This window comes from Rutidosis leptorrhynchoides, chromosome 4 (assembly GCF_046630445.1).
Source record: "Rutidosis leptorrhynchoides isolate AG116_Rl617_1_P2 chromosome 4, CSIRO_AGI_Rlap_v1, whole genome shotgun sequence".
NCBI lineage: Eukaryota > Viridiplantae > Streptophyta > Magnoliopsida > Asterales > Asteraceae > Rutidosis > Rutidosis leptorrhynchoides.
Genome location: NC_092336.1, coordinates 557,296,597 through 557,306,713, shown reverse-complemented (window position 1 = coordinate 557,306,713; position 10,117 = coordinate 557,296,597).

The window sequence follows — 10,117 nt, the reverse complement described above, 5'->3', positions numbered from 1 at the left end:
ATGTATGTTTAGCGAGCATCGAGCGAGATGGACGTTGTACTAGCAAGTTAATGCGACGTGCTCGCGTAACAATGATTAGCTACCATTGTTACGGGCGCAAATCGTGTCGAACAAGCAATGTACGACGACTGTTGAGCAAGATGGGGTAGTGTGGTGTATATGTATATACATACGAGTTATGTCTTTTGTTTCGCCGCTTAACCTACTTCGTTTTATAGAATGAAGACGAGAAACGGACCCGATCATGATAACGGAAGTACAAGTGAGGACGCCGAGTTTTCGGCCAAGGTTGAGGCAGTCTTTAAAAAGTTAAAAGCGGATTTTCTTACGGACGTCCGAAAAGTCTTCCAAGATTCGGTCGATGGGCAAGTGACCGATTTGATAAATGAACGAATGAAGGCCACTATCGAAGAGGCCCTTGATGCTAGAAACATTTATCCTCGTGGTGAAGGAGGTGAAGGAAGGCGGGACTTCCACTACAAGAATTTCAAGGACGCTCAACCCCCGATGTTTAATGGGGTACGAGATCCTTTAAAAAGTACATGTTGGATCTCCGACATCGAGGGAGCTTTCCGTACCTCGGAATGTCCTCCCGAGAAGAAGGCGAGGTATGGCTCTAGCATGCTACGAGAAGAGGCTAAGTTATGGTGGGATGATAAAATCAACTTGTATGGTGAGGAACAATGTATGGGCTTGACGTGGGAAGAGTTTAAGAAGGAGTTTTTCAAGGAATACCGAACTTCTTCCGATCTCGATAGAATCCGGGACGAGTTGCACCATTTGCAACAAGGCTCAATGGACTTAGTTACTCTTAAGTCTACATTCTTGGCAAAGACTCGTTTTTGCCCGGAATATGTTGGTGACGATCATAAGCTCATGAAGGATTTCTACCGTACTTTGAATGATGAGTACAAGGGGAAGATTAGTCGGGGTATGGCTAAGTCTTTTGATGAATTGTTCGAGTTGGCTCGGGGTTTTGAGCCGGAGGTTCCAAGAAAGAGTGATTTCATGTTTTTCAAAAGAAAATTTGAAGGTTTTAGTTACTCTAACGCCTCAAGCAAGAAGAGCAAGAGCAAGAGGGGGGCCGAAAGTGTCAATAGTGCAAAGAAGGGCACTACCGGCGGGTTTTCTTATACGTGCTACAATTGTGGGCAACCGGGTCATATGGCTCGTGAGTGTTCGAAACCACGTTCCGGGAACAAAGTCACTTGTTTTAATTGCGGCAAAGAAGGGCATAAGAAGCCGGAGTGTCCCGACTTGCGAAACGACAATGTGAAACGGTTAGAGAAGGCGGCGGGTACGGCTAGGGGTCGCAACTATTTGATGACCAATGATGAATCCAAACAATCGCACGAAGTTGTCTCAGGTACTTACATGGTTAATTCTAATCCGGCAAGGATTCTTTTCGATAGCGGTGCAAATTTGTCGTTTGTGTCTCCTAAATTTGTGCCTAAACTTAATAGACCGCTAGCTAAGTTAAGTCGTCCGATAGAAGTCGAAATAGCGGACGGCAAGACGGTGCTAGTGGTTGATGTGTGTGAAAATTGTGATGTTGTTTTTGGTGCTGAAACCTTTAAAATTGATCTTATTCCAATGACCTTGGGCGACTTTGATATTGTCATTGGTATGGATTGGCTCGATCGTTATAGAGCCAATATTGCATGCCATGATAAGTTTATTCGTGTGAAGACCCTAAGTGGGGAAGAGTTAATTATTCATGGTGATAAGCGAAGGAGACCGGTGTCGATATGCACTTTTGCACGGGCACGTCGTTTTGTTGTTACCGGTGGCATGGCTTTCCTTGCTCATGTTGTTGATACTCGCAATGAGCCACCACCTATTCGTGAAATTCCGGTTGTTAGTGAATTCGAAGACGTTTTTCCGGACGAATTACCGGGTGTTCCGGCGGAAAGACAAGTTGAGTTTCGTATTGAGTTGGTTCCGGGAGCTACTCCCATTGCTAAAACTCCTTATCGTTTAGCACCAACGGAAATGCAAGAGTTGTTAAATCAAACCCAAGAGTTGCTCGAGAAGGGTTTTATTCGACCGAGTGCTTCACCATGGGGCGCTCCGGTGTTATTTGTGAAGAAGAAAGATGGTAGTATGCGTATGTGCATTGATTACCGTGAGTTGAATAAAGTGACGATCAAGAATCGTTATCCATTACCTAGGATTGACGATTTATTTGATCAACTTCAAGGTGCAACGTATTTCTCTAAGATCGACCTACGGTCCGGCTATCACCAAATGCGGGTCCGTGAGGAAGACATAGAGAAAACGGCTTTTCGAACGCGTTACGGGCATTATGAGTTTGTAGTTATGCCCTTTGGTCTTACGAATGCACCGGCGGCATTCATGGATCTTATGAACCGAGTGTGCCAACCTATGTTGGACAAGTCAGTAATAGTGTTCATTGACGACATACTAGTCTACTCGAAAAGTATGAACGAACATGAACATCATTTGCGTAAAGTATTGAAGACGCTACGAAGGGAGAAGTTGTATGCAAAGTTCTCCAAATGTGAATTTTGGCTAAGGGAAGTTCAATTCCTTGGTCATATCGTGAACGAAAACGGGATTCAAGTAGATCCGGGAAAGATCGAAACGGTGAAGAGTTGGGGACGACTGACTACGCCTACGGAAATCCGAAGTTTTCTCGGATTGGCCGGTTATTATCGTCGGTTTATCCAAGACTTTTCTAAGATTGCTTCTCCATTGACGAAGTTGACGAGAAAGAATGCTAGGTTTAATTGGGAGAACGAGCAAGAGATTGCTTTTCAATTGTTAAAAGAGAAGTTGTGTCAAGCTCCGGTGTTAGTGTTACCGGAAGGTGTTGAAGACATGGTGGTTTATTGTGATGCTTCCTTAAATGGTCTCGGGTGTGTTCTAATGCAAAGGGGTAAGGTTATCGCTTATGCCTCTCGACAATTAAAGGAACATGAAACGAGGTATCCGACTCATGATCTTGAGTTGGCAGCGGTAATGCATGCGTTGAAAATTTGGCGCCATTACTTGTATGGTGTCAAGTGTACGATTTATTCGGATCATAAGAGTTTGAAACATCTCTTTAATCAACGAGATTTGAATTATCGCCAACGTAGGTGGATGGATGTGGTGAAAGACTACGATTGTGAAATACTTTATCATCCGGGTAAGGCGAATGTGGTCGCGGATGCGTTGAGTCGAAAGAGTCAACATCCGGCGATAAAAGTGGGGTCGTTACGTTTGATTATTACCAACGATTTTCTTGAAAAGCTTGGTGAGATTCAAATAGAGGCTTATGTTCACAACAAGCATACGGAGCGAATCGTGGGCCAATCGGAGTTTATTACTATGGGTCCGCGTGGGTTGTTGTCCTTTCAAGGAAGGGTGTGGGTGCCTAAGATGGGTGATTACCGACGAGTGTTACTTGATGAAGCACATAAGTTAAAATACTCCATTCATCCGGGCGCGACGAAAATGTACCTTGACTTGAAGAAAGATTATTGGTGGCCGGGCATGAAACGTGATATTGTGAAGTATGTTGAGCAATGTGTCACGTGTTTACAAGTAAAAGCCGAACACCAAAAGCCGTATGGTAAGTTGCAACCATTAGAAATCCCGAAATGGAAATGGGAGCACATTACCATGGATTTCATTACAAAGTTACCTAAAACGGCGAGAACCCAATTCGATTCGATTTGGGTTATAGTTGACCGATTGACAAAAAACGCTTTGTTTCTTCCCATTAAAGAAGCGATATCGTCGGAGACCTTGGCTAAGTTGTTTATCAAGGAAGTGGTCTCGCGACATGGGGTTCCTATATCTATTATTTCGGATCGAGATACCCGTTTTACATCTCGGTTTTGGGAAAAGTTTCATGAAGATATGGGTACGCAATTGAAGTTGAGCACGGCGTATCATCCTCAAACGGACGGTCAAACCGAACGTACGAATCAAACTTTGGAAGATATGCTACGAGCGTGCATCATTGACTTCGGTGGTAGTTGGGATGAGCATTTGCCTTTGGTGGAATTCTCGTACAATAATAGTTATCATACTAGTATCGGGATGCCACCTTACGAAATGCTTTATGGGCGTAGGTGTCGAACTCCCGTTTGTTGGGGAGAAGTGGGTCAAAGAGAGATCGGGAGTACCGATTTGGTTTTAGAGACCAATAGCAAGATCGATTTGATTCGGGAACATTTGAAGAAGGCTCAAGATAGGCAAAAGTCGTATGCCGATAGACGTAGGCGATTGATTGAGTTCCAAGAAGGCGATATGGTGATGCTTAAGGTTTCACCATGGAAGGGTATTATTCGATTTCGAAAACGGGGAAAGTTAGCTCCTCGGTTTATTGGGCCATTCAAGGTTTTAGCTCGTGTTGGTGAAGTTGCATATCGATTGGAATTACCCGAAGAGCTTGCGGGGATCCATAATACATTTCATGTTTCCCACCTCCGTAAGTGTCTTGCGGATGATTCCTCATGGAAGCCTTTAGACGAGATCGAGCTAAACAACAAGTTAGAATATGTCGAGGAACCGATTGCTATCCTTGATGAGAAGGTGAAAATGTTGAGAAATAAAGAGGTGAGAACTTTCAAGGTTCAATGGCGACGAAGTAAAGGTTCCGAGTTCACTTGGGAGCCCGAAGAGTTCGTGTTAGTTTATCTTCCCTCGTGTCATGCGGCTTGGATTGCGAGGACGCAATCCGAATAAGTGGGGGAGAGTTGTAAGACCCGAATATTTGTAGTGTATATAAGTGTAATGTTCGATACTTGAAACGGGGTTTTGGTTATATATTTAAAAGCAAGAAAGAAGCTGAACTGGAGGTGTCGCGCGCCGCGCGGCCTGGTGGTGCGCCGCGCCATCTGTCTGCGACAGATTCTCCTCTTCTTTTAAAATAGATATTTTGAGGGCATTTTGGTAAAATCACCTTGGGGTCCGAATTAAAGGCCTTAGGATCAGTTTGGTGAGCTCATTACTTCATTTCTCAACCACCAAACATCATCCATTCATTCTAGAGAGAGAGGGGGTGGTTAAGTGTGAGAAAGCTTAAATCGGGGAAGAAGAAGCTCATTTCGGGTTAGAACTCGGGAGTTAAAGTTGTTCATCTCCTCCTTAGCTACGTTTTGATTGTTGTGGTAAGCCCTAAACTTGATTACCTTAGTTTAATGTGTTTAAGGGTTAGGGTTTGGGTTAGTATTGCACATAAAACCCATTTGTGAGTAATTTGGGGTTTTTGGGTAAGTTTGGGTCATGAAGACCCAATTGGTGACTAACTTAGGGTTTTGAAAGGGGTAAATGGTGTAAATGGGTCTTAAAGACCTAAGTAAATACTAATACACTTATAGTTAATGTTTGTGAGTGTGATTTGGGTTGTGGGTGACCCAAATGGGTGTGTTGACCTAGAAATGGGTCAAGTGGGTCTTTGATGACCTAGGTTGTCTTGCATGTATGAAAACGAGTTAACTTTGTGGTTAAAAGTGTGTTAATACCTTAATTGGCTAAAGTTAGGGTTTTTGGTGAAGTTAACCCATTATTAGGGTTAAAGGTGCAAAATGGGTCGGGATTGCACTTAGGGTCAAAAGACTCTAGATTGTTAAGTGAGTTGCTTGACCGACTTGAGTTGTGAATTGATTATGTGCTAAAATGTAATAGGTACGTTACATTGACGTTGCAAGTTCGGTTATCTTACATGAAGACTTCGAGGTGAGTGGGATAATTATATGCGTATGTATATAATGTATCTATTTGTTGTAGCGTGAAAGGTGTAGTGTCGAGGTGTTAAGACACCACGTTTCACGTGAAGAGTGTAGCATCGAGGTGTTAAGATGCCACTCGGGTGTAGCATCGAGGTGTTAAGATGCTACCTAGGAGTGTAGTGTCGAGGTGTTAAGACACCACTCCGTAAAAATAATGAGTGATGCATCGAGGTGTTAAGATGCCACTCGGGGTGATGTGCCGAGGTGTTAAGGTGTCACCCTAGGGGTTAGTGGTGCGAGGTGTTAAGTGCCCTAACGGATGTTACGAACACCGATGGCGTTTTCGCGAGCGCCGTTCCCTTGTACTATTGGTTAACCATGGTTATTTGTGTTGTAAGCATATTATATTATTCGAGTTATATTTATATGCGGATGTTATGCTAGCTTGGGGGTATTGGTGAATTATAGCTTGTTATTGCGACGGTAAGCTAATGTTGTTTGCTAGCGCGTTTGCGGTTGTGTAAGTGTATGCAAGTAGGTATAATTATATATGTATTCGTATAATTATTGCATTCACTAAGCTTTGCTTACCCTCTCGTTGTTTACCATTTTATAGGTTCGATTTTGGACAAAGGTAAGGGCATCGTTTTGGACTAGAGATCCCGCTTGATGCTAGGGGGACGCTTTTGGCTTTAGTAGCTCTTGAAGTTTGACCGATAGTTGGGTAGTTTAATCCCAAACGCCATGCTCATTGTGTAGTTTGGAACTTAAACTTTTTGGTGGTCGAAACTCGTAAATTGTATTAAACTCGTAAAACGGCCGTTGTGGGCCCCGCCTGTAAAACATTGATTTTATATTTGAAACAAGTTAGTTTTACATATTTGGATGTATGGTAAAAAGCGTTTTGTCTAAATGTGTCGGGAACTAGTCAATCTTTTTCGCATTTTGAGACTTTCCGGACAGTCCACTTTGGCGCGCCGCGCCCCTATATGGCGCGCCGCGCGGGTATGCTGCACAGGAATTTTTTTTTTATTTTGTATTTTCGCGTGGTTTGGTCGAGGGTTGGTTTGGGTTGTTACACTAATTTCCAAATCTATCTATTCGTTTTTTTTTTTTTTTACTTATTCGATATTTATAGATAATGGTTTAATAATTAATATTTATTTATAATTACATTAATTATAATCCAAAATAATAATAATAATAATAATAATAATAATAATAATAATAATATTACAATTTTGTATTAAATGATAACATTTATTGTATATTCATTATATCTATATTTTACATATATTACAATGTAATAATTCTTAATAACCATCATATATATATATATATATATATATATATATATATATATATATATATATATATATATATATATATATATATATATATATATATATATATATATATATATATATATATATATATATATATATATATGTATATATTTTTATAATTTTTAACATCCATGTTCGTGAATCGTCGGGCACCGTCAAAGGGTAATAGATTATATGAATATAGATTTCAAAACTTTCGAGACTCGATATTACGGATTTTGCTTATCGTGTCGGAATCATATAAAGATTAAAGTTTAAATTTGGTCGGAAATTTCCGGGTCGTTACACCTTTACCTCATTTTCAATTGAAGTAATAGGTTAAAACAAATCACAATTCAAAAGAAAAAAAAAAGCGCTAATTGCTAAAAATGATATAAACCTGTTATGGGTTAGTTCCTATAGGTATGAATCACAATTCACATTTACATATTAACTAATAAACCTAAATGTTATGGGTTAGTTCCTATTGGTATGAATCACAATTCACATTTACAATTAGTGACTTTTCACCTTTTTTTAAAATTTTTTTAACTAAATTTCATATTACAAAAAAAGCCCCCCTTACTTTTAAAAAAAATTCAAATCCAACCCCCAAACAGGGGGATAAAGTATCAAATAACCATTTTCAGAAAAAATCTTAAATAAACTCCACCCAAATATTCAACGGGTCATATCTTCTAACTCGCAACGAGTTAAATTTTTCCGACACCATCTTTAAACTCGAAATAATTTTAGGAACACAATGTCACTAGCTATACGCAAAACGGACGCTTTTTTAAAAAACGCTAAATATTTGGGGTACTTTTCATAGACGTTGATTTTGCGTTAAATTTTTAAAAGTCGACAATTCCATAGCGAAACGCGGAGATGCACATATATTGTTAATTTAAAATAACATGTATATCTCTCACGGGTTATACCTTTTAGTTCGACTCGAGTTGCGCTTCAACGACATCATCGTTAGCCACAAAATAATTTTACTAAACACAATAAAATAAATTGAAAACCGAACCCCCGGCGCGAAGCGAGGGTTCGATAACTAGTTCACAACTATTTATGAAATACATGAGATTTATACTCTAGTTGATCATTTATTGATTTATGCTAAGTATATTTTTCTTTCTTGTATCAGGTACTCCTTCAAGTTTAAAGACGACTAAAATTTGCCTAAAACTATTCAATCCCCTACAACTATATATCTCACTTCTATTTCTTGTGAGGCACCATAACAGAAAAAAATGCTCAATATACTATTTGAGCCGAGTTATCACTAGTTGCGGACAATGTATATAATTATAAATGGATATCAAATATATTAGTCATTGTTTCTTTAAATTGAACGAGGAGTTATTTTTAATTCTTAATAACTGACGATTGATTGGTGAAGATATAGCATTTTAGTCATAACTTGCAATCCATAATGTCAATATTTGAAACTAGAACACATTTTAATACTACCTGCAACTGAGATCATAAAAGATCGAGATGGCTCAAAATATATTTATCAGGACTTAATGGCAAATCACATCACAATGATAAATTGATGAAATATCGGAAACCACTTTCAAGCATTGTATTCTAAGAAAAACAAACAAAGAAATCATTACATTAACCTCGCTAATGTGGTCCAGCGGTTGGTAGTCTAACTCCTTTAGAGGAAGTCAGAAGTTCGACCCCCGTTGCATTTGCACGTAACACACACGTTCGGGTGGAAACCCGAACCCGATCAACGGTACCCAGGGAACATATCAATTCGGGCAGTGGTCCGGGTAGAGATCCGTGAACGAATCCGGTAAAACTTCCCTATAGGGTCAATATATACCTTTAAAGAAAATCATGTCATCCATAAAGATTGAACCCATGACCTCTCCCTATCCCATGACACAAAGTACATGGGGAGAACCGTTGGACTATGCCCGCAAGTTCCCGTTGACTACATATTAAAAACACAATTTCATCCCTGCCATGAAGTATCCACCAATGGCACCTTTCTCATATCGTTTGAGAGTAAAGGTGAGGGGGGCTTTACTTGGTTTTGCCCTTAGATCGGTTTCAAAGTTTCCTACCGGGCAGCGATGATGGCGGGGTTATTATCGCTGCATCGGCATAGTCGAAACGGGAGATGATCGCAATGGATGGTTTAATCCCCCTTGGATGATTCCAATCGCTGTTAAAAAAAAAAAAAAAAGAAGCTGTCAAGTGTACCCTTTGAAACTCAATGCATCATTATCTTTAATTTAGAATCTGAGACTATAATTCCCTTGTCGCTAAAGAAGAATGAGAATTGATAAAGTTTTCTTGAAGTTTTTTGTACCATCAGTCAATCAAATTTTTTCTATCCATTTAGAACCGGATGTTAAAACAGGTAAACTCTAGTTTCGTTGAGTGAATCCCAAAATGCGTACGAGCAACACAAACTCAATACCCTTCTGGTCATTCTCAAAAGCAATTATGCACTGTTATCCATGTTATGTAGACACAAAAAAAGAGTCCACACGGAACTCTTTCATGTAATTTGGGGTTTTTTAATCTTTTAAGTGTGTGTTTAGATGAAACTGGCTTGTAGTTGGAGTTGGAACTTGTAGCCGGAAATGGAAGCTGAAGCTTATTTTTTAAGCTAGAAGTTGGAGCTTATGTTTTATAAGTGTTTGGTAAAGTAGATAGAGCTTATGTATGTAAAATAACTTAAAGAGACAAAAAATAAATGATAAATAATAATTTAGGGGCTAATAATGTAATTTTACTTTCATAAACTTTCTAGCTTATTTTCTTAAGCTAATTCAACTAGCTTATTTTTTCAGAACTTATTTTTTTCATAAGCTCTGGAATATTTTTCTACCAAATAAAACTAGAAGATTATGAAAAAATATTTTTCGACTCCGCTGGGCTGCAACATTGCACTGAATGTTATCTCTGACATGAAGTATCCACCCAAGTCGCCTTTCGCTTAGTGCAGAGGCAACGGGGAGGGGGAATTTTACCGATCATGCCCTCGGATTGGTCCGGGTTTCCTCCAGGGCAGTAGTTGGGGGCGGGTTATGCAACTACGGGAGATGAACGCGAGAGTGGTTAATTCCCTCCTGAGTG